The following is an 18189-nucleotide window of genomic DNA, read 5'->3' on the forward strand; positions in this document are numbered from 1 at the left end:
GCTCGATCCCCCTGGACTCCAGAATCATGACCTGAGTCGAAGGCAGACACTTAACGACTGAGCACCCAGGTGCCCCTTAGTTCCCTTACTGAAGGCACCATTATTATTAATCTTACTGAAGGTAAGTGACACCATGTTGACTGACTGTCTATATCTTTCTTTCTGCAGGGAGCCTGAGGAGCTTGCCTCCTGGGCTGGGGGTCTTGGTGGGGTGGGAGTGGGGAGCTGGTGGGAGCAGTAGTTCTTACAAAATAGCAGCACTAATGCTTACACTGAAGTGACATGTTGATTAAGCAATCTGCTGGGGAGATGGGTTGAGAAACTCAGAGCAAAGGGTCTAAAATGAGTTGTCAGACCATGGAGAGATGTCGAAAGCAGATATTAATAGTTTATATATTTTCTGTTACATTAATAGAGCACTTTGCACGTGTTAAGCTCCATAACCTTCACACAACCTTGTGAGGGAGAAATTGCCATATCCCATCTTGCAGATGAAGAACTCGAGGCCCAGAGAGGACATGTAACTCGCCCAAATCCCGAACTAGAAAGATTTGAGCTGACCTAGTCCTGCTGCAGTGTCTGCACTTCTAGCCACTATCTTGACCACTATCTCAATGATTGCCTCTTAAGAGTTGGGCTGTGGAGCCTGAGAATGAAAAGCAAGGAAGGGTAGTTTTAAGTAAGTGGGGGAGACTGACAGATGCCTCCATCAGGAGCTGCTGCCCGGGCCTGGGATCCCAACAATCTTGACAGAGGTTGAAAGCAACTGTGTTATGATATTTATTTATTCATCCATGTAGGCCCTGTGCTTGGTACTAGGGACCCAAGATGCATCTACTGCCTGGCGCTGAAGAAACTTGCAGTTCTTTCCAAAGGAAAAGAAAGCAGAATTTAACAGTTTATCTTCGGGGTACATCCTCCCCTTTCTGAACGTGTCCTGCCCCTTGATGCCTTTCTCCTTTCTCCCCTCCAGGGTCTAGTGCCCTCGTCCTTGGAAAGGGAAACCCTTTCAAGCCTGATGTGTCCATTGGCCAGGCGGGCATAACCTATTACCCTTCAAGGATGTCATGTTAAGCATGTTCTGTCTAGCTGCTCACTTCGAAGCCCTATGCCTCCCTGAAGACCCGTGTAGTCAGCACCCCTACAGCTAAGCCCCAAACACTCCTGCCTTATTCTGAGCCCTAGCCGTGGACCCTCATCTAGCACTGGCCTCTGGCTTTCCCTCTTCTTTTTGTGCCTGTCCCCCCCTTGGATCTGATGACAGTATTTACCTCCCCCCTGGCACTGCCTGGCTGCTCTCCTGTGCCCCCAGCTCTCAGCTGGGTCGGGATGAGCCTGGCTGGGAAGGGGGCTGGGCTGGGTTGGCCTGTGCTTGGGCAGCTAGCTGCTCAAGCCTGGACTGGGAACAGCCAGGGGATGAGTGTGACCATTCCTGACATCCTACCAGCCTCTGAACTTCACATCCTTTATCTTATTTAATCTTCTCAATAACCCTACATGGCTGGTATTAGTGACCTCATCTGACAGATGAAGAAACCAAAGATTAGGGAGTTTAAAATAACTTGCTCATGCGTGTGCAGGTAGTGAATGGCAGAGTGGGCACTAGGCCCCCGTCTGACTGCAAAGCCTCTTGGTGATATTTCCCTGCCCTAGTGCCATGGAAGCGAAAGCCCACTGTCAATCCAAGGCAGCAAGGAAGGTACTAGAAATGAGAAAAAAAAAAAAAAAAGGGCATCGAGTGGGCATTGAAATAGAGCAGCCAGAAAAAAACCCCAGCGAGGGTAAGGAAAGAACTAGAAAGTGAGACAATCACAGTGAGTGAGGCCGGAGTGCTTGAAATGTTTTATATTTTGACTCTGGGTCCTGTGGTTTATGGGAGGGGGCCCGGTGGGTACCCCTCAGCCATGCTTTGACCCTTACTCCTGGACCTGTTCTGCTCATAGTGACCAGATCAGCTCCAGGCCCCAGGACAACACACCAGCCTCAGCCAGGAGCCCAGGTCTTATCTCAGCCTGTGTAACATGGTCAGACAAAATGGGACCAAAGACTTGTAAGCCCATGAGCTGAGCTGGCAGCCTGGGGGAAGGCAATCTTTTCCATTCAGGGCGCACTGTCTCAGTATCCCTAAAATCCTGCCACCCGGTAGGCATCTGCCTATTTTCCATCAGCTTGGGGCTGGCCTCAGAGAGTTATGTGGGTGTAACTGGCCCCCTGGGTGTTCACATTTGGCTTTTTTCTTTTCTTCAGTTCCGTTCTGGGGAGAATGATATGCCTCCCCTCCCCTCCCCATCATTCTATGCTTACTGGCTGAGGCGGAAAATGGAGTCTACAGGTGGTGTGGAGGAGCCCCAGTGGCCTCGGGCTTGGCTCTTGAGACTGGAAAGAGAAGATCCCAGCACTGTCCTGAATGGCTGACTAAGCTCAGCTCCATTCGTAGGGCTCAGGGTTGTGTTCTTTTCTGCTTCTGGGCTTTAGGCAGTATCTTGAGAACTGCATGACGAAGAGAGAGGAAACAGGTGGACACCACATGGGCTGGAGGAAGCCCAGGGTCACCAACTCCTCTGGGGGCCGGGAGGTGATTGCTCCCTTCACAGGATGCCGTGTTAATCATCCGATGGCCAGGATGTCAGGCTGCAGAGAGAGGGAAGTCAGAGTACTGGGGACCCAAGTCCCCTTGCTGGGTTTGTGATGAGGAGTCAGTTGAGCATCGCCTAGAATCACTTTCACTTCTTCTTTGCAGCCATAAGTGAGGCATGGAAAAGGATTGACTATTGTCATTTCTGCAGGCAAATGCGCTGTTAAAGCCCATGTCAGAGGGGCTTTCTTCAAGCCTGGACCCTGCGAGCTGGAAGGCATAGTCAGGCCAGTGCCTGGTGCTTGACTGGCCCTCTGTCAGTGTTGACTGAGTCGTACTGGATTTTCCTGAGAGGGGATCTGAACTGCCCAAGGCTGTAGGGGATATGGGGCTGGACGAGGCTGGATTATCAGGCAAGAGATGTCCTGCTTCACGGGGGATGGTATTCTGCACCCCTAGAAACCCTTGTCATAAATCTGATTACCAGAATGAACTGAGTGGAAGGGCAAATGCAAATAAGAATTTCCTACATGTAGTGTTATTTATTCTCCTCTGGATGTATTTAATTTTAGAGCTAATTTATCATACATATTGTCTTTAGCACTAACGAGCATTTGAATTTCTAAGTTTGTCCCTTGGCTGCTCTGCCAGGTTTCATTTTGTTTTGTGTTTTTGCCAGTTAATACTTTACAAACATTACATGTGCTTAGGGGGTCTATATATTTGTTGGGGATGCAGTTGTTTAATGGAAAGACAAATAAGTAAGAAACAGTAGTTCTGGGATTTGAATCTTTTCTCCACCACTGATTAGATCTGTGATCTCTGGCAGGTTACTTAATCTGTAAGAATTTCTATTTTCTTATCTGTGAAATGGGAGCTACTAAGAACCTTTTCAGTGGATTACTGTGAGGATTAAATGAGATGATAATATATGCCTAAGATGGCACCTAGCACATTGTAAGCCTTCAATGAAGGTTTTTGATATTAAAAATGTTAAACTGAGTACCCAACATCAATTTTCTTCCACTTACAAGATATTCTATTTTCTGTGTAAGGACCTCCCTGCCCCTCCCCTCATTCTGGAATCACCGAATAGCCATTGCTCTGTAAAGTTAAATGTTCTTATATTGGCTCACATAAATGGAAATACACATCTGTATTTTAAATTAGATCACCTGGTGTTTATAGCATCTCTAGGGTATACAAAGACTTTTACATCAGTTTTGTTTAGTTTTTTATAAGCTCATTAATTTTCACAGCATTCTTATGAGACAGGGATTAGACATATTGTTCATGAATTAATGAAAGGACAGAAAAGTTTTGGCACTTGTCCAACATCACAGAGAAAAATCAGTGACAGCAGGAATAGTATGGACATCTCCAAGCTACAAACTCAAGGCCAGCTCACTCTCAGTTATGCGTGTCTTCTGGCATCTGTAGCGGCACGTGGTGGGCGGGGTGCAGGTGCACAGGGAGCCTCTATCAGATATTGGCCCTGACTATTCCCACCACCCCACCCCTGGGCCAGTTTCAGTTGGATGAGAAGGAAGGGGCATCTGGAGCTGTGCTGATGAAGGTCTAATGGAGACTATGAAATGTTCTACTTCCTTTTTTCCACCTTGCACGCCGCTTTGCCTTCCACGAGGTCTGTGTTTTCTGCCTTTCTGGAGCCAAGTTCTTCCCTTTCAAACACTCTGATCCCGGGGAAGGAGTTCTCGATTCCTCCCTTCCAGTTGATAGCACCTCAAGGCTCATCCTTAATAAAAACCATTAAGTTCTGTTTCACAACCAAAGACATTTCAGGCATTGGTGTGGTGGTAAATATGGAAACCGTCAGTGCTATTTCCTGTGTCCCTAAAATCATGTTGTGAGGCGGGGAAACTTTTACCTCTGGGTGAGGGGTGCTGGTTGAAATCATGGTGTCAGATTCTGGGTTTCCATCGCCTTGCTCTGAAGGCGGACACAACTCCCCCGTGCCCCCGTTGTGGCCAAAGAGATCTAGCCCTCAAGGCAACTTTGGGATTGACTCTGGAATGACCAGGTCACCACCGCTCCCATACTTGGTCTGCCTGCTAGCACACCAGTCATCTCAAACCCTGGGGTTGACTCATGGACTTTTCCTCCTCAATGTTTTCTGCAAAGCTTTATGACTTTTGTTTCCTTGCCTGCTAGGTAGACTTGAGACCAGCCCTAGGTCTATTTTGGCTGCTTTCACTCTGTTTTGATTCCCTTTTTCTAGTTTCCTGGCAGCCTAGCCTTGCACCATCTCTGATTTTGCTCTCAAACACCTGTCTTGGTGCTGACTGCTTCGTCTGTCCCTTCTTGCCATAAAGTGAGAAGAAAGAGGGTAACACAGACTGATGGCTTACACAAGGTCTTCTGTAGAAGGTAGGAATTTGAACTGGGTCCTGATCTTTGTGTAACATCCCAATGAGTGGAGAGAGTTGGGGAAGGGGGCAGAAGGAAGTGAAGTGCAGCGGTGCAGCGTGGTATTGTAGGAAAAAGCATTGTTGGGTGTTGGACAGAACTAGGTTCAAAGTGTGAGTGGGCTCTGGTACTTCGGAACACTAATGCAAGCTTTATGCATGTTGTAATCCCAGTGGTTTCTTTGCAGAGTTTGGGTCAAACAAGAGAGGGGCATTCAAGAAAATCCACAGGAAATTCTCTCTTTCCCAAACTCAATACAAGATGGAGGCTCTGGTGGTGCATGTTTGTATATGTATATGTGTACCCAACTTCTAAAGCCCTTTTTCATGATAAAAGTAATGAAATCGCCATATGATTTGTTTTTTTACTATAAAAGAAGCAGCTTCTGAAAAATGTATGATGAGTGTTTTGAGCATGAAAAATTGCCAGAGCGCTTGCTTTGGCAGCACGTATACTAAAATTGGAACAATACAGAGATGAGTATGACCCCTGGGCAAGGATGACATGAAAACCCGTGAAGCCTTCCATATTTTTTCAAAGGCCAAAAAAAAAAAAGGAAAAAAATGAAAAATTGTCAGAAATGTTCTTGAGCAGATCCTTTATCCTCTCTGTACCTGGGCTTTCTTATTTGTAAAATGGGGATCACACAGCTTGTTTCCCAGTGTTATTAGGTCTGTTAAATAGTATGCTAGTGTAATGCCCCTGCTAGGTTCTCAAAGAATGGGATTTTTAGGTCATTTCATGCTGCCTACAATGCTGGTTTACTTAGTAGGTTGGAGAAAGCCGCAGAGAGGGAAGAGCTCCGGCTTCTGCTCTCACCTCTTGCGTGGTCAATTGCTCAACACTGAGCAATGAGTGTACTTCCTCTACAGGTGTGCCTGTTCCCCTGAGCCCGGGCTTGAGTGTTTTGATTGCTGGAACTTGCACACTGGGCTAATGATGACTTACCTTGCCCTTTTTAAAACTTGGCCTGGGGATATAACGTGATGTCAGCGCCTTCCCCTCCCAAGTGCCTGTGTCCCTGTCCTCTTTCCCTGTGATGATGAATTGTAGCCGTTGGTGGCATTGTACACTTAACACAAAGCATTGTTATGGAAACTCCTGTATGATGCTGAGTTCAGGGAGACTTGATGTTGGGAGTAGCTTGGGCTCTTAATTAGTATTCATCTGTTCTTGTTAATCAGATGTGCTTGTGAGCTTATGCGGACATGTCTTGTCCCAGCTCAAGGACGAAGCTGCCTTGGACAAACCCCTTCCTCAGAAGACCTTAGCACACTGCCATGTCCATCTTGCTGCTCACTGCAGCTCTTTCTGTAGTTATTGATCAACTGCTTTGCCATTGGGTTTTGATCTTTGTTTCTGGATTTCCATCTTTGGACTTGAACCTCTGCCTGGTCATTGTCATTGTCATTGTCTCTGGTCTTTAATTCCTAACTTCTTCCCTTCCCTTTGATCTAGAAGCCTCGTTGGGCTCCATAGTTTCTCTTTAGTAAGTGAAAATGTTGTTGGTCATTGTCCAGGTATCAGTAGTTGGGTCTCTAGTACTGGAAGTCCAGGATTCTTCAATTCTGTCTTTAGCTGAATCCTTGGTAGAAGTCTTTTTTATAGGCCAAATTCTGCCTGACCACCTATATCCATCCATGCTGCCAGAAATGCCTTCCTGGAAGGGCCTCTAGACTCCAGACTAAATCTTGGAGGAGATTCTGATTCGAAAGGTCAGGAGAAGGGGTGGGATGATGGGAGACTAAGGGGGAATGGGGCCTAGACCTGCCTAAGGACTCCAGGTGCTTCCGGTACAGGTGGTTCACGGATCATTCACTTTGAGCAACACTGACCAATGCTGAAGTTTCTGGAAGTCTGGCTTTCATATAAAGGGAGATGTTGTCATGTTGGCCAACAGAGGCTTAAAGCCACAGTTTAAACATGAGGTAAGAATGATTGTTTTAAATCAGAGTTTCTTTGGGGACTGAAAACAATTTAAATTTCTAAATAAGTTAAACATTCTCTCCCTAAGTTTGTCTGTCCTAAGCATTTTGCTTGATTAGCTCTTTCTTCAGAGGAAATTCAGAGGTGAATTTCAGGCCATGCTTTGCTCAAATAACTTTAATATTTGAATGTGTTCAAGTCTGTGTTTATAAATGATGCCCAGCCTTACAAAGTAGAAAGTGTATTCTCATCAGGTACCATTGTCACTTTTCCCCCTCCAGTCCTTGCCCTCAATCTGCCCCATATTCCAGCTGGCTCCCACAAATGTTAGTTAATGTCTTTCTGATAAGTGCTTCATGGGTGATCTTGCTCTCAGCCATATTTTTGGAGGAAGAGATAAAAGGAGACTGAAAAATTAAAATCAAGATAAGCGGTCTCTCCCTTGGAATGTTATTAAGAGGATGTGGTCATTTAAAAGTACTTTTCCCTCTTCTCCTCAGTGTTTGACATCTGAAGTCATGGAAGATGCTATCACACCTTGCTTTATTAACATAGCTAGAGTCACCTGTTTTGAAAAGCCCAGCCACATTAACCTTGAATGAAAAGAAAGTGGAACAAAAGGAAAGATAAAGGGAAACTAGGTTTTGGCAGCGGGAGATGCCAGCTCTCAGCCAGGCCCTGCAGCTACTCTGTTAAATGGCCCCATGAATTTATTTTATAGGGAGATCATCTCTACTCTCCGAGTATACTGAGTCTGCCATGGTCCAGACAAGGTTCAGAACCCAGTTAAATTATATAACATGTTGATCTACAGGGGAACAAAGAAGGGCGTAGAAAGTTAGGGAAGGGACCAGATGGTGGAGATGGTGAGGATTGGCTTGCTTTGGAGCCCGGGAGGACTTGCTGAGAAGGGTCAGAGGGTTCAAGAGAAGTTGGACTGAGGATTTATAGGCTAATGCCACAGCCACTGAGCCCGAGGCCACGGGCGTGTGCTGGCAATGCTGGGCTCCTGCAGGCAAGGTGAGGTGAGGTGGAGCTGGGAACTCGGGCTTTACTGTAGCTGGTAGAACCTTTAGAGCAAGACACTGTCGCTAATTCCATTTCTGTGCACTGAGTCCCAGCCTTCTTATTTCTTGCTGTTAGAGATGAAATGTTCCTAAAAGGTGGATGGGGTGGGGGTGGTTGGAGTAGGAGTGGTTTTTTTTTTTTTTTTTGGGTGTGGTGACCTTCTAGCCCAGATTTTATGAGATATGCAGACTCCCAACGTCCTCCTTCATGGACCTCTTAAGTCACTTGTCAAAGCATATGTTCTGCTTTGGGGGTTGGAGACCGCCATATTTGTTTCTCTGACGGTCTGTCACTGAGTGACTGTGGGGCCTGTAAAACTTTACTTCCAGGTCTGCTACTTCCCTTCTAGAGTCTAACGGGGCAAGTGATTTTAGTTCATTAGGATAATAAGATAGTTTATTATTCACTAGAATAAAGAAGACTGAAGAATGGGTTTGATCAAAAGTGAGACAGTTGGTTTTGCTCTGGTCCCTGAGCACAGGTAGAACACCTCCCCTACAGCAAGCTACATTGCAAATGGTGGCCTTTAGTCGCACAGCCAAGAAAGTGAGGAGGGGGCAAAGATCGGGTGTGAATTTATTTTTCCACTTAGGAAAACAGCTCGAAGTATTTGTCATCCTGATGGCTTCATCAATGTATGGAAAGGAACAACAAATTTGTAACCTGGTAGGAAGTGTTTTTTGCTCAGTAAAAACACTGGAAAAGGGGCACCTGGGTGGCTCGTCGGTTAAGTGTCTGCCTTTGACTCGAGTCATGATCCCAGGGTCCTGGGACTGAGCCCTGCATTGGGCTCCCTGCTCAGCGAGAAGCCTGCTCACCCACCCCTCTGCCCCTCTCCCCTGCTTGTGCTCTCTCTCTCAAATAAATGAAGTCTTTAACATAATTTAAAAAAAAACACTGGAAAAAATTTTGAGCGGTTATTATTTTGTAGGAGTGAAGGGGATTATTAGTCCTGGACCATGATGAATACAGAGCCTGGCACTTACTAGGAACTGGGTAATGATGTTGCATGATATATGAATTGCCTGGACCTTGAGTTGTGTGATTCAGCAGTTTTCCTGGAACAGACACATATCTTTTAAATATCAAAATTGTTGGATGTGTATATGAACAGCTGTCAGTTAAATATGACAAGGGCATTTGTTACTTTGAAGAGGACATTTATATACATACATATGGTGAGACCATGGTATTAATATTTGGGATGTTTTAAGGTAAAAATAAATCAGTTTTACAGCAGTAAGTGACTGATTTGTTTAAGCCTTGCTTTTCGATTTTGATTCTTTAAAATTTTATTTTTGTCTTATAAAAATAGCACATTGGAGGGAAAAAAAAAAAAAAAAGAAACCATGCTGCAAAAGACAAAGCCAAAATGGCAAGCAACTCTTTAAACAAAAACAATTACTATCAACATTTTATTATGTAACCTTCTAGCCTCATGAAATTGCACAGACTACATACATGGCCGGACCACACAGCGAGAGAAGTAGGATGGGTTTGAATTGATCGGCAAGAGATAGTCTGAAAAGCAAGAAGTGGCCAAATTAGCTAGCACTTTCTGTTATATTCGGTGTGTGCAGTGGGCATCTTCTTCTGATGTTTAAGAGTTGCCATTGATGGTTTCTAAGCAGTGGAGTGACAGAATCAGATTTCCTCCCTGCAAAGAGTCTGCTGTCCCCAAAGGAGGGAATGCATCTGGGGGCAAAGGCAGGGCATTCCTGAATGCCGAAAGAGAATTTAGGAGGCTTTTGAGAATGAGGCCTCAGTTAAGATAGTAGCAGTGTGAATGTGGATAAGTGGACAGATTAGAAAGACAATTAGAAAGAAATCTATTTGCCAAGAGGGGAAGGGGGCAAGAGTCGAAGACCACATTCAGGTGGATGGAGATGCAATTCTGTGAGTTTGGGAAGGAGGATAAGGAGGAAGTCTCATACAATGAAGGAGGTTTGGAGAATTCGGTTTTGGATATGTTACGTTTTGAGTGCCTATTGTACATCAGAGAGGAAGTATCCAGTTGGATTTGTGTTGGATATGTGGATCATTTTCAAGGGAAATACTGTTTTGGAGTTATTAACGTATAAACAGGAATTGAAATATGTGAGTAGATATAGTGCCAAAGGAGAGTACGTAGGAGGAAAAGAGAAGAAGGGTCAGCACAGAAATCTGAACAACTCCATAATCTCGGGACTGGGAAGGGGAAGTAGAGACTGAGAAGAGTTGTCATGGAGGGCCTTTTATGGAGGACAGAATGTTTATCAGTGCCAAATGGAGCAGATGAATCACATAAGATAAGGATTTTGGATTTAGCAACAGGAGATATTTTGACCTAGTTTAGAGTCATTTCAGGGAAGGTGGACACCAGATTCTAAAGAATCAAAGAGTGAATAGAAGGTGAGGAAATGGAAATGAAAGCAGACATCTCTTTGAAGAAGATGGTGTGGTTACGAGAGTCGGGGAGGCGGGGAGAGGCAGCTGAAAGAAAAGACAGCACTGAGAGGAGGGAGGCATAAAGGGAGAGGGGCACCTGAAGGCCCGGGATCTTGCATGAGGGGGAACGGGGCTGGGATCCAGACCTCAGGTGGATTCATTATTCTGAGACAGGAAGAGAGATTCTGCACCTTTCGTGGCAAGGAAATATATAAAAGGACATATGTAGATGGCTATGGTGGCAGGGAACTGAGGGACATCTCCCGTGGTGGTTTCTATTTTGTCTGTGCAGTGGGAGGCAAGATTTTCTGCTTGGGCATTATTAGTAGAGAGGTGGCTGGGTGGGACTGGAGAAGGTTTTAACCATTGCTATGGAGAGTGGAAAAGGGAGCTGAACAGGGATGGAGAAGATTCCCAGGCAGCACTGAAAGTCTGGTTAAGCTGGAAGCTGATCAATTTTAAGTCACACCAGATCTGAGCATGGCTTTATGATCTTCTTCTCTAGCTGAGGGTTGGGATTTTTCCAGTTGAGTGTGACAGAGATTGATGGGGCAAGCTATCTGAGGGCGATGCAATTGCATGGTTGAAGTGATTAACCATGTGGAGAAGGCTGAGCAGAGAGGATGGGGACAGGACAGGTTTTGGGAGATCAGGAGAATGCAGAAAGGTCAAGGGCCTGAGGTCAGAGGAAGGTTAAGGAACTGATATAGTGCTGATAAGTGAATAGGAGAGCCATAAAGGAAGGATGTTGCAGTCAGAGATTCTGGATTTAAGACTTCTGAATTGTACCATTGTCAGAAAAGGCTAATATTGAATACATTTTGGTATGATAATGACCAGAGTAAACCACAGCCATACTGGGGTGTGCCTCCTGATTCCAAAGTTTGGCTATGAGGTGGAGCTGAGGAAGGACTAAGACTTTGAGCACTGGATGAAGCATTCTCATGAATATTGAATTTGTCCAGACCGATGGGGTGACTTGAGAGTGAAAAGGACCATCACGAGCCTGTTACCAATATCATCTACAAGGCGTTCCTCCCCATATCATTCCAGAGTATACTTGGCCTGGGTAACAGTGACAAAGAGAGGAGGAAAATGGGGTAGCCAGATGGCCTCTCTCAGTTCTTTGGGACTGCTGTAACAGAATTCCATGAACCGGGTGACTTATGAACATCACAAATTTATTTCTCATAGTTCTGGAGGCTGGAAGTCCAAGATCAAGACGATGGTAGACGTGATGTCTGGTGAGGGGCCACTTCCTGTGCGTGGATGACTTTTTCCGCTGTGTGCTCCCAGGGTAGAAGGGCTGAGCAAACTCTTTCAGGTCTCTTTTATCAGGACACTAATCCCATTCATGAGGGCTCTACCCTAGTTATCTCTCAAAGTCTCCACCTCCTAATACCATCACTTTAGGGGTTAGGATTTCAGCATATGAATTTTCAGGGAGACACAAAACATTCGGCACCTAACAGCCTAAGCCTCAGTCAGTCAGCAGTTTTATAGAACAATGGCAAAATCAGTCTGGAACAGCATTGGGACAAAGTGGCCTTTGGGCCCTACTCATCAGGCTTGAGATTTGGAAGAATAACTATTTGGGAAGATGGCAAGGGACAATGATTTTTGAGGAATCGGGTTTCAGATGAGAAACTGAAGGTGATATTAAAAGAGAAGGCGAAGATAGTTACCTTGGAATGGGCAGATTTTGGAAGGGGATAGTAGTAGGAGGTTGATTCAGGGAGAAGGGGCATAAAGCATTAAAAAACATGTGGACATTCAATGAGAAAGTTATATGTATTTTTTAAAGTTGATCTGATTATTTTTTAAAACTGAAATTCATCTGTATTGTATACTATTAAAGCTATTTGAAAAGAAAGAAAACGTGGATGGGAGGGGCTAGACACTGGCTAGATCTTGAGTGGTGACTTTGGATGACCAGGTATAAGGCATGAAAGGATTAGCAAGCGCCAGGCTTTTCAAATAGTCCTAGAAGTCTCCTGATGGATAGGGGATGGGGAAGGGACGAGCTCAGGCCTGTGCGGAGGGAGTGAGCCATGGCCTGGAGTGACTGTGTTTTAGGAAATCCCAAGACAGATGAACAGGCTGTCACTGGAATTGGTTCCGAGATTTTGACCAAATGTTGGAAACCCTGATGGTCTCTGTGGGACATATACTGTATCTGGCTTACTAAAGCAGAGTATACTTGCAGTATGACTTAACTGTGCTAGAGTTGAGAATAGCGTTCTCTCCTCAACTGGAAGCCACAAATCCCTTATTACACAGTGGGAAGCAGAGATGCATTTCATTGGCAGGCAGGGGTCTGAATTAGTGAGTTCTCAGCTTAGCCTGCTGCACGCTGCCTCCAGGTATGATGTCAAGTAGCACATAGCTATTCAGTTGATTACTTATTCAATAATTGGGCTTCAGTTTTGAAAAGTGGAGTGATGTGCATTGCTCTTCAGACTTTATAGTAGAGTGGTGGGGTGGGCTTAGCCAATGCCTCACTCTGGCACTCAAGTTCTTCTTGGGGTAAGATATCAAAGGGCCATGGGGAATTCAGTTCATGGCAGAGCTTGAGTATAGGGAAGAAGAATTAGTGAATTGAGGGCTATTATGAGAATAACTGTATGACAAAAATAAAGATATAAGAAGACACGATGTAGTTTGCCTTGCAGATGGTCATATTCCTTCTGTGTTCTAGCTCTTTAGTATGATGCTTTGCACAAAGTTAGCAAATATCTAAACATGTTTGTTGCTGAGTCTTTTGTTACCAGGAGAAAGTAACAGCAAGTGTAAACTTTTATCAGGAAAGAAATAGAATTATGTGGTGTTGTTATAAGCTGGCAGACTTAAAAGATACCCAAATGGCACCTGGAATTAATTTCTCTATTCACCATGGCAACATGCCCTGCATGCCCCAGCATACCCTGCTATTGCTGCTAAGGCTCAGCATTCTACTGGAGGAGAAGTCATAGATTAGTTGGTGGGTAATGGAATCCTTTCCTTTCCTTCTTCCCTCCTTTCCTTCCTCCCTTCCTCCCTCCCTCCCTCCCTTCCTTCCTTCCTTCCTTCCTTCCTTCCTTCCTTCCTTCCTTCCTCCCTCCCTCCCTCCCTCCCTCCCTCCCTCCCTCCCTTCCTTCCTTCCTCTACTCACAGATGCTTAGCTCATGCTGCTTTGTGTTAAGAACTGGAACACAAGGATAACCAAGCACTTTGCAAGCACTCTGCAGTGCAGTTGGCTATAAGCTTGGCCATGCTGGGGAAAGCTTCCCAGGTGACATGGGCTTTGGCCAATGAAAAGGAGTTTGGGGAGAAGAATATTCATTAGAAGGAATGATACATGTGAAGTAATATGTGAAGGTGATGAGGCAGAAAAGATAATGGTGGGCCTAGATTTTGAGGGGCTTCCATTTGAAGCCAAGATGCTCAGTTGTCCTCTAGGCAATGGGGAGCTACCAAAGCAAGGACGTGAAATGATCATGCTTGCACTTCAGGAACATCCTTGTAGTGGCCGTGTGGAGTTTCTCGGAATGAGGAACTGACTCCGGTATATTGAAACAGCTGGGGCCTTGCCACTCAAAGCATCCATCGTGGAGCATCAACATCACCTGGGAGCATGTTAGAAATGCAGGCTCTGGGGCATCACTCAGAAGGACTGAATCATTTTAATGAGATTCCCCGGTGACTTTTATGCACAGTAAATCTGAGAAACACCGATTCAGGAGCTATGCTGGTAGCTCTTAGGGCGCTCATGCATGTCCCCTGGGAGGGACAACCTGATCTGTTCTTTCTCTTATTCCACAGATTTGCAGACAGTTCGATGATCTTTTCAACTCCATTTTTGAAAGGCTGATAGAAATTCAAAAAATTTTAAGTATATTTCAATGATTTGAAAAATTCTATCACTTTAAGCCATGGCTTTTCAAAACATTTTAATCATGGAATTTTTTTTTCCTTTTTAAAGATTTTATTTTTTAAAGTAATCTCCACACCCACCGAGGGCCTCGAAATCACAATCCCGACAACAAGAGTCATGCTCTGCTGACTGAGCTAGCCGGGCGGTGCATGGGCTCTTAATGTGTGAATGGCTTCAGGAGGGCACATAGGAGAATATCTTTTCTATGCTATTTTATTCCTTAAGCTTGGTGATGGGATACAGATGTTCATGTATTATAATCTGCCATTTTTTTTTTTTTTTAAGATTTTAGTTATTTATTCATGAGAGACAGAGGAGGAGAGAGAGAGAGGGAGAGAGAGAGAGAGAGAAGCAGAGGGAGAAGCAGGCTCCCAAGGAGCAGGGAGCCCGATGCGGGACTCGATCCCAGGACCCTGGGATCATGACCTGAGCCGAAGGCAGACGCCTAACCATCTGAGCCACCCAGGCGTATAATCTGCCATTTTGGGTAAGTTGTAATATTCCATCATTCTGACTCATAAGACCTTGATTAAACAGTAATGTTTAGCGATCTACAGAAGAAGCCCAAGTGTCCCCTCAAGACTCATGTCAGGGGTGGGAGTAAAATCTAAATGATGGTGATAGTATGCATGTAAATAGTGATAGTTCCATTTGTTGAGTGAGCAATAAATACTGTTTGTGGGGGAGCTTGCTATATGCTAGACACTTTACGTGCTTTATATATAACTCATTTAATTACTCAAGACTCTAGGAGGTAGGGCCTCTTACTTATCTGTTTCATAGGGATATTTTCATAGCTGAAAAAACCCAGGTGTGAAGGTGTCCGACACTTGGCTCAAGGGCACAGAGATAGTTGGGGAATTAGGGTTTGCATCTGGAGTAAGGAAATCTCAGGTCTCAGTTCTTAAACACTAAAGTGTAGTAAGCAGCCTCTCTGCATACACAGATGTTGACGGAAGACTGAGGATGGAGGCTCAGAATGAAATCAATGTATTCTTTATCCTGGGCCTGGTCAGAGAAAAGCAAATTCAACATAGTTTTGGCCTCAAAGCGACAACTTTTAAGTATTTGTTAGCTGTCCTGGGCCCCTCCGAACCTGGAAAAATGCAGTCTGGAGGCTATTGAGAAAAATGTCCCCATTTGAATTTACAATGTAGAGAAAATCCACCAATTAGAAAAGAACCCCAAACTATGTAAGAACTCTCCTTGAAAAAACTACACCCCATTAGCCCTCCCCCGCTTTTCTATGACTGAACTTATAACCATCCTTCGAGACTCAGATAAATGTCATTCTGCTGTGAATCCTCTCCCCGCTTTTTCGAGATGGGAAGTTCCCTCCTTTTGCTCTCATCCCCTTTCCTGGGTGGTAATAGCTGCCACTTAGTGAGCAATCCAGTGTATTGGACATGTAAGCACTTCACTTATTTTAAGAGCCCTATGGATAGTTATCGCTACCCTCTGCATCTCGAGATTAAGTCATCTGACATCATGCGGTTAATAACTGGCAGAGCCAGATCTCAAATCCCTCAAGTCCAACCCCAGAGCCGGATCCTCATCACCACAGAACCATCTGCCTCTCTTGTCACACTGATTTGATTGTCTTTTTTCCCCTCTCCTGAACTCCTTCTAAATCACGCATTTAAGTTATCAAGGATATCCTGCGTCTGGGTGCTTTTGCAGTGCTAGGACCACATCGGTGACTGAACATGGGTGCTTCCGGTCTGAGCACAGGGTGCAGGGCAAGGTCTGCTAGAAAGTGAGAACAGTGTAAGTAAAGGCCTGGAAGGGAAAGACAGCACAGGCCTTAGCAGAACTGCTGTGCTGCTGGAGCGTGGAGTTCACTGCTTGGGAGGAAAGGTGAGTCTTGAGGCCGGCGAGCCGAGTGGTGTCCCGACCATACAGCTTCTTTGAAGTCTGTGAGGAGTTTGGCTTGAGATTTTATTGTGAGGGTAACGGGAGCCACCAAATGGTCTTGAAAGGAAATTTGGAAAGTGTTGGCTTAAACTACATTCGTTTGCATGTTGGCACTTAATCTGTGACTTTAAAGAAATTAATCAGCCGTTAACTTCATATTCAGAAAGTCTCATTCAAGAAGTTTTCAAAGAATAACAATGAAAGACATTGGGGAGAAAAAAGCCAATAAAATGTAACACTTTATTTTTATTATTATTATTATTTTTTTATCTTAGAAGGAATTCACCAAAGGCTTCATATTATGCTATGGCATCTTTAATTATAAAAATAAGCAAATAAAATAACTTGCATCTGTCATTACCATGATATGTTTCATAACCTTTATATGCACATGGAGCTTAAAAATGTAATTTAACAATAAATAATGACATATACCAGATATGCTCACTGTTTATTCCAGTACTCAGCCAAAAACCTAAATATCATTTAAATTATAAATACATAATGCAAATATAATGGCACAAAAATGTCTAAAGTGCAACCAAATCACAATAGAAGAATCATGCAAACTGGTCTAGGTCAGCCCCCGAATCACTCTGTGCAGCAAACACAAGACGAAGCTTTGGAAGTTTAAAGGGGAGTTTGGAGGGAGTGGGATGGGATGGGGAAAAGAGAAGCAAAAAACTAGCAACATTGTGAGAACTGCTTCTTTCCATATGTGTAGATATATGTATTACAGATACATATAGAAGTATCATTGTGGGGAGAAAAGGGGGTACCACGGTTTGAAGAGGTCACAGCAAAAAGAGAGAATCTACTGGGACTGAAGTAAGAGAGAATTTCGCTAGGAATACTTGTGAACTACTTGTTGCATTGGGGTCCTGGCCTCATGGGTTTGCGAAACGGACACGACACACAAACTTGAGTAGCTTTTCTGGTTCGGAGAAGTCAGCCTTGCCTGGGGGTGGGGGGCCGGGGCGGGAAGGGCGGGGAGTGGAGAGTCAACTTAGCGTATGGTCTACCTGATTTCCAAGAGGCTAAGGCAGTGTCCATATGTTTGGGGACCTGGGGATGGGACAGTTCTGAGTATAAAAATGCTCTTAACAATCTGATGTCAGCACGCTTCGAGGCGGTGTGGGGACAAAGGCAGCGGTGCGTGTACCACTGCTGCTGGGTCTGCTGCGATTGCTCTTGGTCCTTGAGCAGCACATTACTGCTTTTAAAGGCTTTATGGTAAAGTTGTATTGCTTTTCATTTTTTTCTGGAGATGTGCCCTCCCTCCTCCCACCAGGATCCCTATCACTCGGTTTGGTCAAATCTTGAGTTTAACCTAGTGAGAGTCAAGCACCAATAGTTTCTACCTAAGCGAGTTTGGAGTGGCCCCTACAGTCCTACCCCTCCTCCCTCCTCCTCCCTCGACATTGACCTTTGGTGGGCAGTGACGCTCTTAAGGGACTGTTGGGTTCAAGGACGGTGACCCTGAGAAACTACTGTTGTTCATAGATAGGTTAATCATTTGGCTTTGGTGGTTGCCATCTTGTAAACATCACGGCAGAAATAATCAAACCACCAGCTCTGTTTCCCTCTTTCTTTCTTTTTTCTTTTTTTTCCTTTTTCCTTTTTTTTTGTTTTTTGTCTTTTTTTGTCTTTTTTTTTTTGTTTTTTTTGTATTTTTTTTTTTGTTTTTGTGATCCTACAGAGATAGCCCAGCTGCCAGGACTACTTTGGCAGGCAGTGTGCTACAGGACAAAAATGTAAGAGGAGTCTATTAAGGCTGGACAGCCCAGGGTTCTTTATACCCCCTCAGCCCCAAGTCCCCGGAACTGAAGACCCAAAGGCTGACTGACTCGTTCCTGACTGACTTAAGGGAAAGTCCCCCACGCCATCATCAGTTCACCGATGAAAGGTGGTGGGCGAGTCAGGAACTGCCACTTCCCAA

General features: G+C 44.7%; 1 non-coding gene across 1 annotated transcript; it reads left to right on the plus strand.

Moving 5' to 3' along the window:
• Window positions 1-5432: 5432 nt before the first annotated feature.
• LOC114217545 (U6 spliceosomal RNA) lies at window positions 5433-5536 on the plus strand. Its single transcript, XR_003610992.1, has one exon. It is a non-coding gene; the product is annotated as a U6 spliceosomal RNA (small nuclear RNA).
• Window positions 5537-18189: the final 12653 nt, after the last annotated feature.

The sequence above is a fragment of the Eumetopias jubatus genome, unplaced genomic scaffold (genome assembly GCF_037043125.1).
Source record: "Eumetopias jubatus isolate StellerSeaLion01/CBP00866 unplaced genomic scaffold, mEumJub1_p1.0 scaffold_2, whole genome shotgun sequence".
Lineage (NCBI taxonomy): Eukaryota > Metazoa > Chordata > Mammalia > Carnivora > Otariidae > Eumetopias > Eumetopias jubatus.